At 26.9% G+C, this 11,342-nt stretch overlaps 1 pseudogene; it reads left to right on the forward strand.

The window, feature by feature from the left end:
* The first annotated feature begins 244 nt into the window (after positions 1–244).
* LOC149516536 (ABC transporter G family member 26-like) lies at positions 245–11,074 on the forward strand (annotated as a pseudogene).
* Positions 11,075–11,342: the final 268 nt, after the last annotated feature.

Genomic DNA, 11,342 nt, shown 5'->3' on the forward strand with positions numbered 1-11,342 from the left:
CAAATGTGATGCACAAACGAAGATTATATCGATATAAAGGCAGGGTGAAGGGACGAAGGGGGAAATAAGGTTGACAAGTGAGGTGAATGTTTGTGAAAACCAAAGAAAGGCTAAGATAGTTCAGGCAAACTCGAATTTGGCAAAGAAGAAAGTAAGGTGGGTTAAAGAGGCTAAAGTGGTAGAGGTGGAGGTTAGGAAAGCTGTGGCATTGAGATAAGATAAGTAGCAAAAGGTGTTCGAGAGGATGAATGCTATAATCACTGTTGAGAAGCTTAAGCTTGAGTTTCTTAGTAAAGCCAGTGTTGAGTATGAGATAAACGTATGTAAATAATTATGTTTTGAAGTTTTTTATATTTGCTTTTGTCATAGTGTTTGTCTTAAAATGCTTTTTTTTTTCATATTGCTTTGATTTGGTGATATTTCAATTGATATTGTATTTGCATTGTTCTAATTAGAACATTATTTAATGCATTATTATTTATTTATGTTTGTTTTCTTTCTTGCTAGTTTTAGTTTATATTGTATGCTATATATTTGTTGTTTTTAGTATAAACTGTAGATTTCACTGTACCTAGGATTATTTATTTGGTTGTTTTCTCATTATTCTGATATGATTATTGCCTTTAAATCGTTGCTAAATACATATTTATCGTTGTTAAAATTATTTTGAAATGATGTTTTGTCATTGCAAGGTCGTTGCGATTAATGTCATTATTTAAGAGTTAATGCAATAATTTATAGTGTCATTGATAAATAAAGATATTACAATGATTTTTAGTTGTTGCCATATAAACCATATATTCACAACAATAAAAGTTGTTGTGCCAAATTTTTTTTTAGCAATAATAAATTTTGGTTACAAAAAATTTATGCAACATTATTGTTATGGTCGCAAAAAATTTTTCATAATAATATTTTTTTAGTTGCCAAATTTTTTACATAACAACAAAATGTAGTTGTTAAAAATTATTTTGCAATGACAAATAATGTTGCATAAGCTTTATTTTAGTAATCATATAATTTTATTACAAAAGCTATTACGTAACAATATTATTTTGGTTATATAAAATATTTTGTAACGATAATACGATGTTGTTTAAACTTTTTCAGCAACTATAGAATTTGGTTACAAAAACTCTTATGTAACCATATAATTGTGGTTACATAACATTTTTCGTAACGATTAAATACCGTTTGTTCAACCACTTTTCAACAACCATAAAAGTTGGTTATAAAAATTTTTAAGTAACAATATTATTTTGCTTACATAACATATTTCATAATGATTAAATATCGTTGTTTTAATTTCATTTTAACAACCATGAAATTTTGTTATAAAAATATTTTTCATAATAATATTATTTTAGTTACATAAAATATTTCTTAATGATTAAATGTCGTTGTTTTAATTTCATTTTAGCAACTGAAAAATTTGGTTACAAAAACTTTTTTGTAACAATATTATTTTCGTTGCCTTATTACTTGTTACAACATTTTTCATATATAGTTGCTAAAAATGTTTATTGTTGACAATCATAAAATAATTTAATTTATTATTTTATTCGTAAATATAAAAATATATATATACAATTAGTTATCTCACATTTACAATAAGTCCAACCACTTGAAAATCAATAAATTAACTGGAAATTAATAAATTCACTAGTTACTTTATGCTTTAATAATGATTTTTTTTATCATATACACTAAAACATTTGGCCACCTTCACACCATCCTTACCCCAACATTTCTTAGATTGAAGAAACATACCGGATTATTACCTATAGGTGGGTTCGATAATGACATAATTATTGGAGTCCTTAATACTTTCCAAGCTTCGCTATCTTAAGAGTCTCTGGCTTTGTTGAGGAATCCCATTGGAGTATTCTCTATGAGAGGAAGATCTATACCTTAGTAAGCTCTTAAATAACTACAAATGCTCGATCTCTTGATCTCTCTTTATGATGGTTTCTTTAAGAAATGCAACTTGTAAGATCAATAGAAGATCATATATTAAATGGTCCAAAAAGGTTAAAATCTTCTTTAAGAAAGATAGAATTATGGCAAGAATCTTAAGCTACAACAAAAACAAGATTTCTTCCTAACCAAAGCTATTATATCTTATCTAGGGCTTACCCTAAAGTATCTCCTCAAATTAAAAGAGAATCAAATCTTTGTAAATAGGCAAGTTCATGCATATGTTTGGCAAAAATCAAGGATGATAGAAAACTAGAAATGCAAACTAGATTATGCTGCGGCAATGATGCCAATTGATATGCTCATTAGTGAAAGTGAGATTTTCATAATCCAATTTTAGACTGTAACTTTTTGGTTTGTCCATTGCCATAGAATTAGGATAACTAAAGTAGTAACAATTGTTGATTAGGTTTAAAACCACAGTCAAGCTAAACATAAGTTGCTAATTCAGGGAGCCAAAGGTGATTCAAAAAAAGTAAATAACTGGTGAATCGTCACATTCAATGAGTGAATAAATGATCAAAAAGCATGATAGATTTTGGGTTCTTTCTGTTAAAGTTTTTGAATCAAAATGATAATGGAGTCTTCTTTTTTTCCTTTCCAATGAGTGCTTAAGAAATGGATTGCATTGACTTCGATTGTGTTAAGAAAATAGGGTTGCCATTGACTTTCCCAAGGAAAGCAAACATACTTCTTTAACTTTTCTAGTTGTGTGAGCAAACCCAAGTGGGATATTCCCTTCGATAGAAATTATATTGGTAGTAAAAAATAGAACCCATAAACTAGAGCAAGATGCTATCCACAAATTCAAGGTAGTTCTCCCCATCTAGCCTTTTCGTGAAGTACATGCTACTCTAGCTATTTTCAGTTCCACTCCCCCTTTTAAATTGCATTGGCCTTTTTTATTTTTTTATTTTTTAATTATTCTTTTATAGCATGAAATTCAAGATGGCTTTCAAATTTAAAATATTATTGTCAATTTGCAAAACTTCCATTTCTAAGCTTTCAAAGTCCTTTGAGAAAAGAATTGACAAACTCGTAACCAATTTGGAACCCTATCCACCTAGAATTAATTTTGAAATATATTCCCTCTAGATTTTTTGGTACTTTTATCATTGATGTTCTTTTCAATTATCTATTACTTCACTTAAACCTTTCCTAATTTATTCGTATTTATATTATGATTTTCAAGAATTGAAGATAAGCAATCTTGCTTTTGGAGTCTTCTGTAATTAATTAGCATAGCAGTTTATAATTATTGTTGAGAGTTTAAAAGTAGACTAAACCACCAAGCAAAACAAGAAGAAATTCCCCAACAATGTTTTAGACTACTTCAAGTCTGACTATTACATGTTTGCTCCTCTCGTTTCTCCCCCAGTCTAGTAACCATTTTTTCTTTTATAATATAATAGTTTCTTTTTCAATGAGTTTTCTACTTGTGTTTTTTTTTTTTTTTGTTCAAATATAGTTTATTAGTTTTTAACCAAGAGTGAAAATGAAAGCCCCATTAAAGGAAACAAAAAAAGGGCATTAAAGAGGGTTAGCAAGTATATGAGATTTGATGCTCACATGTATCCAATGCACCTTTGGTTTCTTCTCAACTAATTGGTTCCCTTCCTTCAGGTTTTTTTTTATGGTTTTTTTATTAGAATGCTTTGCTTTGAACTGTTTATGCACATGTTTTGGTCCAATGTTACTTACAAAAATAAAAAAATATATAATATAACATTAATGTATGTAAGAGCTATGTGTTTAATTGGTAATTTACTTTTAAATATATTCTTTTGATGCAGAAACTAAAACCCATTAAATATATAGAAACAGGTTGTGAATATTTAATAATTAACCCAATATTTCAAAATTCATGTTGCCATTCTTTGGGCATAAATTTTGGCAGTTTGTGCATGAACAACTGAATCATGCCTTTTATGTTTTTTACCAAAATCATGCCTCATTTCTTAGACTGAACAGAGATTTAGATTGGGATAGTTGCTTACTATGAAACTAAAGCATATTTTGATGTTTTGCAAAATAGTACTCACACAATGCAAGATGTAGTCGTGGTGATAATCTTTTGTGTTCTCAAGCTAATGAATATGGTGTAGAATTGAATGATGCAAAGCAATAACATTGGCTATATACTTCTCTTTTTAGATTGATTTATTGTCAGATATGCACATAGTAAACTAGTGCCGCATGTATTCTTTGAGGTTGATGTTGTTTTAAGAGCAAATTAGATGAACTAAGATATTATTCATTGTTATTATCTTAGAATTAGGCTTCGATGATGTCTTTTTTTACTCTTTTTATATCTTTGAATAATAGTGGTACCCTCTTTATTAATTTTTGTTACTAATGTAAATAAATCATATTAGAAATTACAAGTTGGTTTCATGAAAATTGATAGTTTATAAATTCTTGAATGTCCTTGTCTTTTATCTAAGAATCAATATGTAAGAAATTACAAGCTTGCTAACTTGAAATTCAATTTGTTGTGCTCTTTAAAGAAGAATAAAATTTTTAAATAAAATGATGATTTTTTATCTATATTTTAAAATGATTTTAAAACCTTTTTACTTATAAAAGTAGTTTAAAACACCGAAAAAAATCATTCAAAAAATATAAAAAATTAAAATAATGTGACTTTTACCTACATTTTAAAATGCATTTTAACGATAATTTAAAGGGTCGAAAAAGCCATGCCAACAAGTATATACTCAATTTTAACACTAATGGTTTGATAGCTGAAAAGATTTCATCAACACTTACCTAGCTGACAGTTTATCGGTGGCCAAAGAACTATCGATAATAATAACATGACACTTTTGTGGTCTTTTATTGACACTTATAAATGTCGAAAAAGATAAGATTTCTTGTAGTGATAAGACCTTTTTTCAACTTTTTTTCCATTGTTGTTTCTTTATATATTTCTTCCAAATTCTTTCAAATCTTTTTTAAGGTTAAATAATTTGAGATCAAATTCAAGTTGTGGGAGTCAAGAGTTGGCTATTTCATCATCTTCTCACTTTTTAAAAAAATTTCCATCATTTGAGAAAGTTCTAAGTCTTTTTTTCACATTTTAAGCTCTAAAATTATGAGCCAAGGAGAATATGTTTAGTCTCCTATTCCAATGCCAAAATTTATACTTTGCAAATCGCGGAGCCTTGTGTTCCTTTTCACCATTTAAGATAACATTTGTTTGATTCATTTGAATGACTTTTAAGTTGTTTGACTTACAAAAATAAAATACTAGGTCTGATTTCAATTATTAACTCGAGTTTAGATAACAATTCAAAAGGAGAGTAAATTGGATTGTCTTTAATTTTTTTTTTCTAAAAATAAATTTCAATAAAAAATAGGATGAGAAATTAAAAATATAAGAAATATATGAAATTAATGCACAAATAAATAACAATGAAAATAAAAGGAGTAGAGATAAAAAAATTAAATACAAAATGTTATAAAGGTTTAGTCATTCTTTAAAGGCACTTACACACTCTTTCTTAGTCTAGCCAAGCACAATTCACTATATCTCAAATCTTACAAATAGCCAATCCAAGTCTAAGAGTACAATAAACCAAAATCCCTTAATGATTTTTTCCAAAATCTCACAAGTATACTTAAGGATTTCACTCCTTTTGAACCCACAATCTCAAATGAGAGACAAGTGTCTTTGTGGTAAATTTCTTAAATTACCAATGTTCAGTTGTTAGACAGCCTACATAGTCTTTAGTAAAAATTTAATATCTATTCTTAAAAAATTTGGATATCAATTTTTTTGATCCATTAGAAAGTAAACTCAAAATGCTTTCCAACCGTATATAATTCAAACATTAAAACTTTTTAAATCAATACAAAAAGAAATTCAATGTTGAAAAACTTTATTTTTACAAAATATTTTTCTCTAGTTAATCCATTTTTTCAAACCAATATTATCAAACTTACATTGAGTCCAAGATAAATAAGTTCATTTTAAAAATAATTAGACTATCATTTAAGTTCAAATAAATAATTTTAAAGATATTTTTTATTTAAGAAATAAAAGAACATAAAGAAAGGTTTGTGTGCAATTAAGAAATATTTTTCAAATAATGGTTAATATTTTAAGCTTTTATTTTTATGAAAAACATTAAGATCAATCTTCTGAACCATTTTCCAAGATTTTTTCAAATCAAATAACAATTTGAAAGGTATAGTATTTATTTAATATCAAATATAATATATCTTAAGAATCATATACTAAATAAACCTTTTTCAAAATCTAAAACCTTTAATTTTTTCAAAATATTTTTCATTTCAAATATCACCTTGAAAAATATTTATTTATTTAGTATAAAAAATAAATTTAAGAACATGCACTAAATAAATCTTTTTCAAAAATTTAATCAAGTTTATTTATATTAATGTTTTATCATTTTAAAATAAGTATCAAGTCAAAGCTAATATCCTTAAAATATGATTTTATTTTAACCAAATCATATTTTGTCTATCTTCGCCAAAAATAATCCTTTCCTAAGGTTAACAAAAGGAAAAAAAATCTATATTATTATACCTTCATGTTTTTCATGTCGGATTAAATCTTTATAACTTCAATTCTAATCAAATTCTTAATTTAGAATTTTGACCCGATTAAAGTTGCTTTAAAAACTTGAATTCTCTCTTATTTTTAAAATTTTGTTTACTTTTTCGTCCCTATCCCAAGCCTAAATTAACATGACAAGCTAACCGAATAATTAATTCAAGTGATTAGCCTACTTACCCTAGTTTCTTGCTTTCATTAGGCTTTACTCTTTTCTTGCCTCACTATATTCAGTTTTTGTCAAACCAACATTTTCATTTTCCATCTCTTCAGGTAAAAATATCTTTTAGTCTTCTTCTCTAAAACTCTCCATTTGCCTTTTCTTTCATTTTTTTCATCAACTCAACTATAGCATCAAAGTCAAGTATCTATACCTATATATAAAAACCGTCCCTTTTTATCTATACCTATGTCACTTCAGCAATGTAATAAAATATAATTGGACAATTAGTTTTGGGGTGGAATTTGTTTTTAAGGTTAGGTATTTACTTTTTAGTTCTCTTTGTTTTTACGGTTTCAGTCTTTCTCTATTTTTTTTTTTCGTTTTATTCCTCTAGGTGAGCTTTTTATTGTTTTTCTCTTGTTTCATTTCTTCCTCTTTTGGGTTGTTTTTTTTTTTTATGGATGAAGAAATTCAAGCTAGCTTAACCTATATTTTAATGTTGTTCTTTATGAATATAGGTCATATGCGATTTATTGTTTTTGTTTTTCATGCATTACAGAAATTGCTGTTTTTATGGTTTTCAGGTTTTGTTTTTGTGTTTTGATTTCTTTTTCATGCATGGTGATTTTTTTGTTAAGTTTTGGGCTTTTGGTTTTAGATTAATAATCGGAGGTACTTTTATGTTGGAATGTGAGTTTTTTCTTTTTCATGTTTGGTTTTTTCATTATTTTGGATTTTTTTGTTGGATGAAGAAAATTGACATATTTTAATCATCAATTTGAGTTGTTTAGATGATGTTCTTTGTACGCATGTGTGTTGCTTGTTTTATTGTTTCTGTTTTGCATGCATTGTATATATTATTCTTTTTATGGTTTCTGGGTTTTGGTTTTGTGTTTGGATTTCTTTTTTCATGCATCGTATTTTTTTGTTAAGTTGGGTTTTTTTTTTTGTGAATAATTGAGGGTAGTTTTATGTTCAATTGTTTTATTTTTATGCATTTTTTGTGGGTTTAGAATTGTTGTTATAATGGTTATAGGTGTTGGTTTTTTTGGTGGTGACAATATGTTTGTTGTTTTGATGGTGGATGTTGGGTTTGCTATTGGTGATTGTGGCTTTGTTTTTAATCTATTTTTTTTCTCTTTTGAAATAATTCAAGTACTTGATACTAGAATCTAATATTGTAATTTAACAAGTTTTTTTTTAAATGGTTCTAATTTTTTTTATTGGGATTTGCTTTTGTTTTTTTAGGTTTTTAGTTTTATTCTTATCATTTTGGTTTACATTAATTATTGCCTATTCTATTTGGTTTCTAGTTATGTATGATTGCATGCATTGTCTTTACAGAATATATAATTCAAATTTTATATAGAGTTTCATCAATGATTCAAATTTAATGTTGACATATATGTTTTTTTCATCTTTAATCTAACAAATACTCTACATATCTGAAACTTGGATGTCTTTTTTGACATTTACTTCTAAATTCTTAATTTTGGTTTATTTTTCTTGTAGTAAAAACTTGCCAAAAAGGATAGTGGCTTAATATACTGTAATCATAATACTGAACATTTGTGGGAGTTCCATCAACTTTATAAGAGATGACTCAAAGTGGATGGTATCCAAAGAGAATAACAAAGATTTTAAGAATCTGGAACCTTTTCTTTTAGCTTGGGGTGAGTATAGATATCTTATGCTACTTTATTGGTTTTTTTTGTAATTTTATTTACTCGTGTGTATATGTTTCTAGCAATATTTAAATCCTAAAACTAGTTACGTGATTCTTTTGTTTCAAACCATTGGTCATGAATTAGAATATCTTTAGGACAATTAATACTATTATTTAATTTATTTATTAGAATTGATGAATGATGTCAAAGCTTAATTTATGCAAACTATCATCAATTAATATTTAAACAAGATTTAAGGGAAGGTTTAAAAACTCTAAAGTTGATAATTCAACATTGGACATCAAATACTTATTTCATATTTAAATGTAGTACAAAAGCTTATCTTTGACATTAAAGTTGGATTTAGATGTAACATCTCTATGTCCATTAAATGTTTATCATGTATCTGTAATTATTATATATTATTGTTTTGTTCGTTATTTAAGTTTGTTATATGTTTTTGTAATTGATAGATCTATGTGATTTTTATTTTTATTTTATAAGTTGTTATTTTGTTTTTACAGTTTTGTTCTAATTTTATTAATGGTTTTATGGTTTGTAAGAATCTATTAATTTTGAAGTTATTCAAGGATCTTTGCTGTGAACACTTGAGCTTTGATCATAATGTTGTTATTCTTTATTTGATTTAGTTTTTATTTTTGAATACAAGTTATTTTGTTTTATTTTTTGCTGTGGTTTTAGTAGTTGATGTGTTACACAATTTTATAAACTGTGATGGATGTTCTTCTGCTAATGGGATGCTTGATTTGTAATTCTGTGGTAGTTTGTTTTATAAGTGATTCATATTTTTTTGCATAATTTAATCGATTTGTATTGAAATTTATTTTGCTTTTTCATGTATCAAACTATGTCATTTATCTTATTTAATCAATTTGTGGTTTTTAATAACATGTTAGTTTGCATGTCTTTAATTATGCCATCAACCTAAGTTTGAAAAGTATTAATTATTATTTAGGTTATTGCTTATAAAGATTGATTTTTTTATTTTTTTCATAATTCTACTTCTCCATACTTGAGTAGTTTAATGGTCTACAAGTAGGGAGAACTGTTATTACAACAATTCACCAGCCATCGAGCAAATGTTTCACATGTTTGACAAACTTCTACTCATATCAGAAGGCTACCTTATTTATTGTGGGAAGGCAAAATAGTCCATAGAGAATTTTTCATCTTTGATATTCATTCTAGAAATAACAATGAATCCAGCTGAGTTCTTGCTCAATTTATCAACTGGCCAAGTTAATGACATAACTTTTCCTGAAGATTTAGTGGCCTCTCAAGGAAATGGTGATTTTGATAGGGCTGTAATCAAAGTATATAAAGTCTTTTAAATTTTAACAAGTTTATTAATTATTTAATCTCTATTTTTGTTTGATTGTCTCCATCTCAAACATTTTTCTTTCCATTATACTAGTATCTTCAACTCAAATACAATACTCATTTGGAGCTAAAATTAGAAAATGAAAAGAATCATTGAAGTACTAAGGCACCAAAGCATCTTCAACTGGCCATTCAAGTTAAGAAAAACTAGACAATGAATTGGTGGGAGAAGTTTATGATAATATCTAAGAGAACCTTTTAAAAGAGGAAGGGAGATTACTTTGATAAGCTAAGACTATTACAATCACTAAGAATAGTAGCCTTGCTAGGTCTTCTTTGGTGGAAATCCAACATTACAACTGAGGTTGAACTAAGGGATCAAGTAACATTTAGTAACCTCATTTTACAAATTGTTGATCCAATTAAATTATTTAGGCTATATGTGTAAATTGCTTTTCCTCACTTTTTATTTTAGGTTGGTATGTTATTCTACATTTGGGTTTTTTAGACATCTTCATCACTATTTAGAGCAGTATATGTTTTTCCTTTTGAAAAGGTCTATTTGGTGAAAGAAAGGAAAGTAGACATGTACAAATTAAGTATATATTATGTGTACAGCAAGCACTCTATGTGATATGCTGGCAGATGTTCTATATCTTATATCTTTCATATTGATTATGTACTTCATGGCTAGCTTTAAGAGAATAGTCATTTGCTTTTTCTTGACATTATTTACCATCCTATTGATGGCAATTATAAGTTAAGTAAGTCAAGCAATAGCAAATATCAAGCTTGTTTGCTTTAAAAAAAATCAAATGGAAGTCAAAAACTATTCTTGTAGTCTTTTTAGACTAATGAAAGATTCAAAATTAAGGAGCATGAGAGCTATTTGGAGCTACAGTTTTGAGTATTAAAAGGGTTGGGATGATAGCCTTTTTGGCATTGATGTTGTTTCTTCTCACAAGAGGTTAATATGTTCAGGTACTTTAAATTATTATTGCAATTGGTTTAAATCTTTATTGAAGCACAAAATTGCAGCTGTGATGAGTTCACTAAAATACATAAAATGTTGTTTTATTTTGCATCATATACCAAAATTTATGCGATGGATGATGTACTTATCTTTCATGTACTATGGTTTTAGGTTTTTGGTGAAAGTGTAATACTCTAGAGATCAATTATATGAATGTCAAAGCAAAGGTGGTTGCCGAATAGTTGTTTTCGTATATTATCTTTTGATACCATATAAATGCTTCTTTTTTTTTAATTATTTATGTCTTTATATATGTTACTATTATTTTATTTTTGTTCTTTATATTTTTTTGCTAGAGTTGGGAGCATGAATAGTTATTTTGATATAATTTTTGCTATTTATTTGTCTTAAATATGCTTAAGAGATTGTGTTTTGCAAATTTTTTTTGTAACTTCCTTTTTTTTCTTTGGTTTTTTCCTTTATAAGTTACTTACTCAATTTTTATCTAACGAAGTTTTACAAATGCATTTTGTTTAAATCACTTTGAAAAGGTATGCTAGAATTTTCATTTTTCTATATAACTTTGTATTCAATCTACATTGTTTGAACCACTTATGTTGCTATCTACCTGATCTTTCATGG

The sequence above is a fragment of the Durio zibethinus genome, chromosome 10 (assembly GCF_047325235.1).
Source record: "Durio zibethinus cultivar Kanyao isolate XHJ-2024 chromosome 10, ASM4732523v1, whole genome shotgun sequence".
NCBI lineage: Eukaryota > Viridiplantae > Streptophyta > Magnoliopsida > Malvales > Malvaceae > Durio > Durio zibethinus.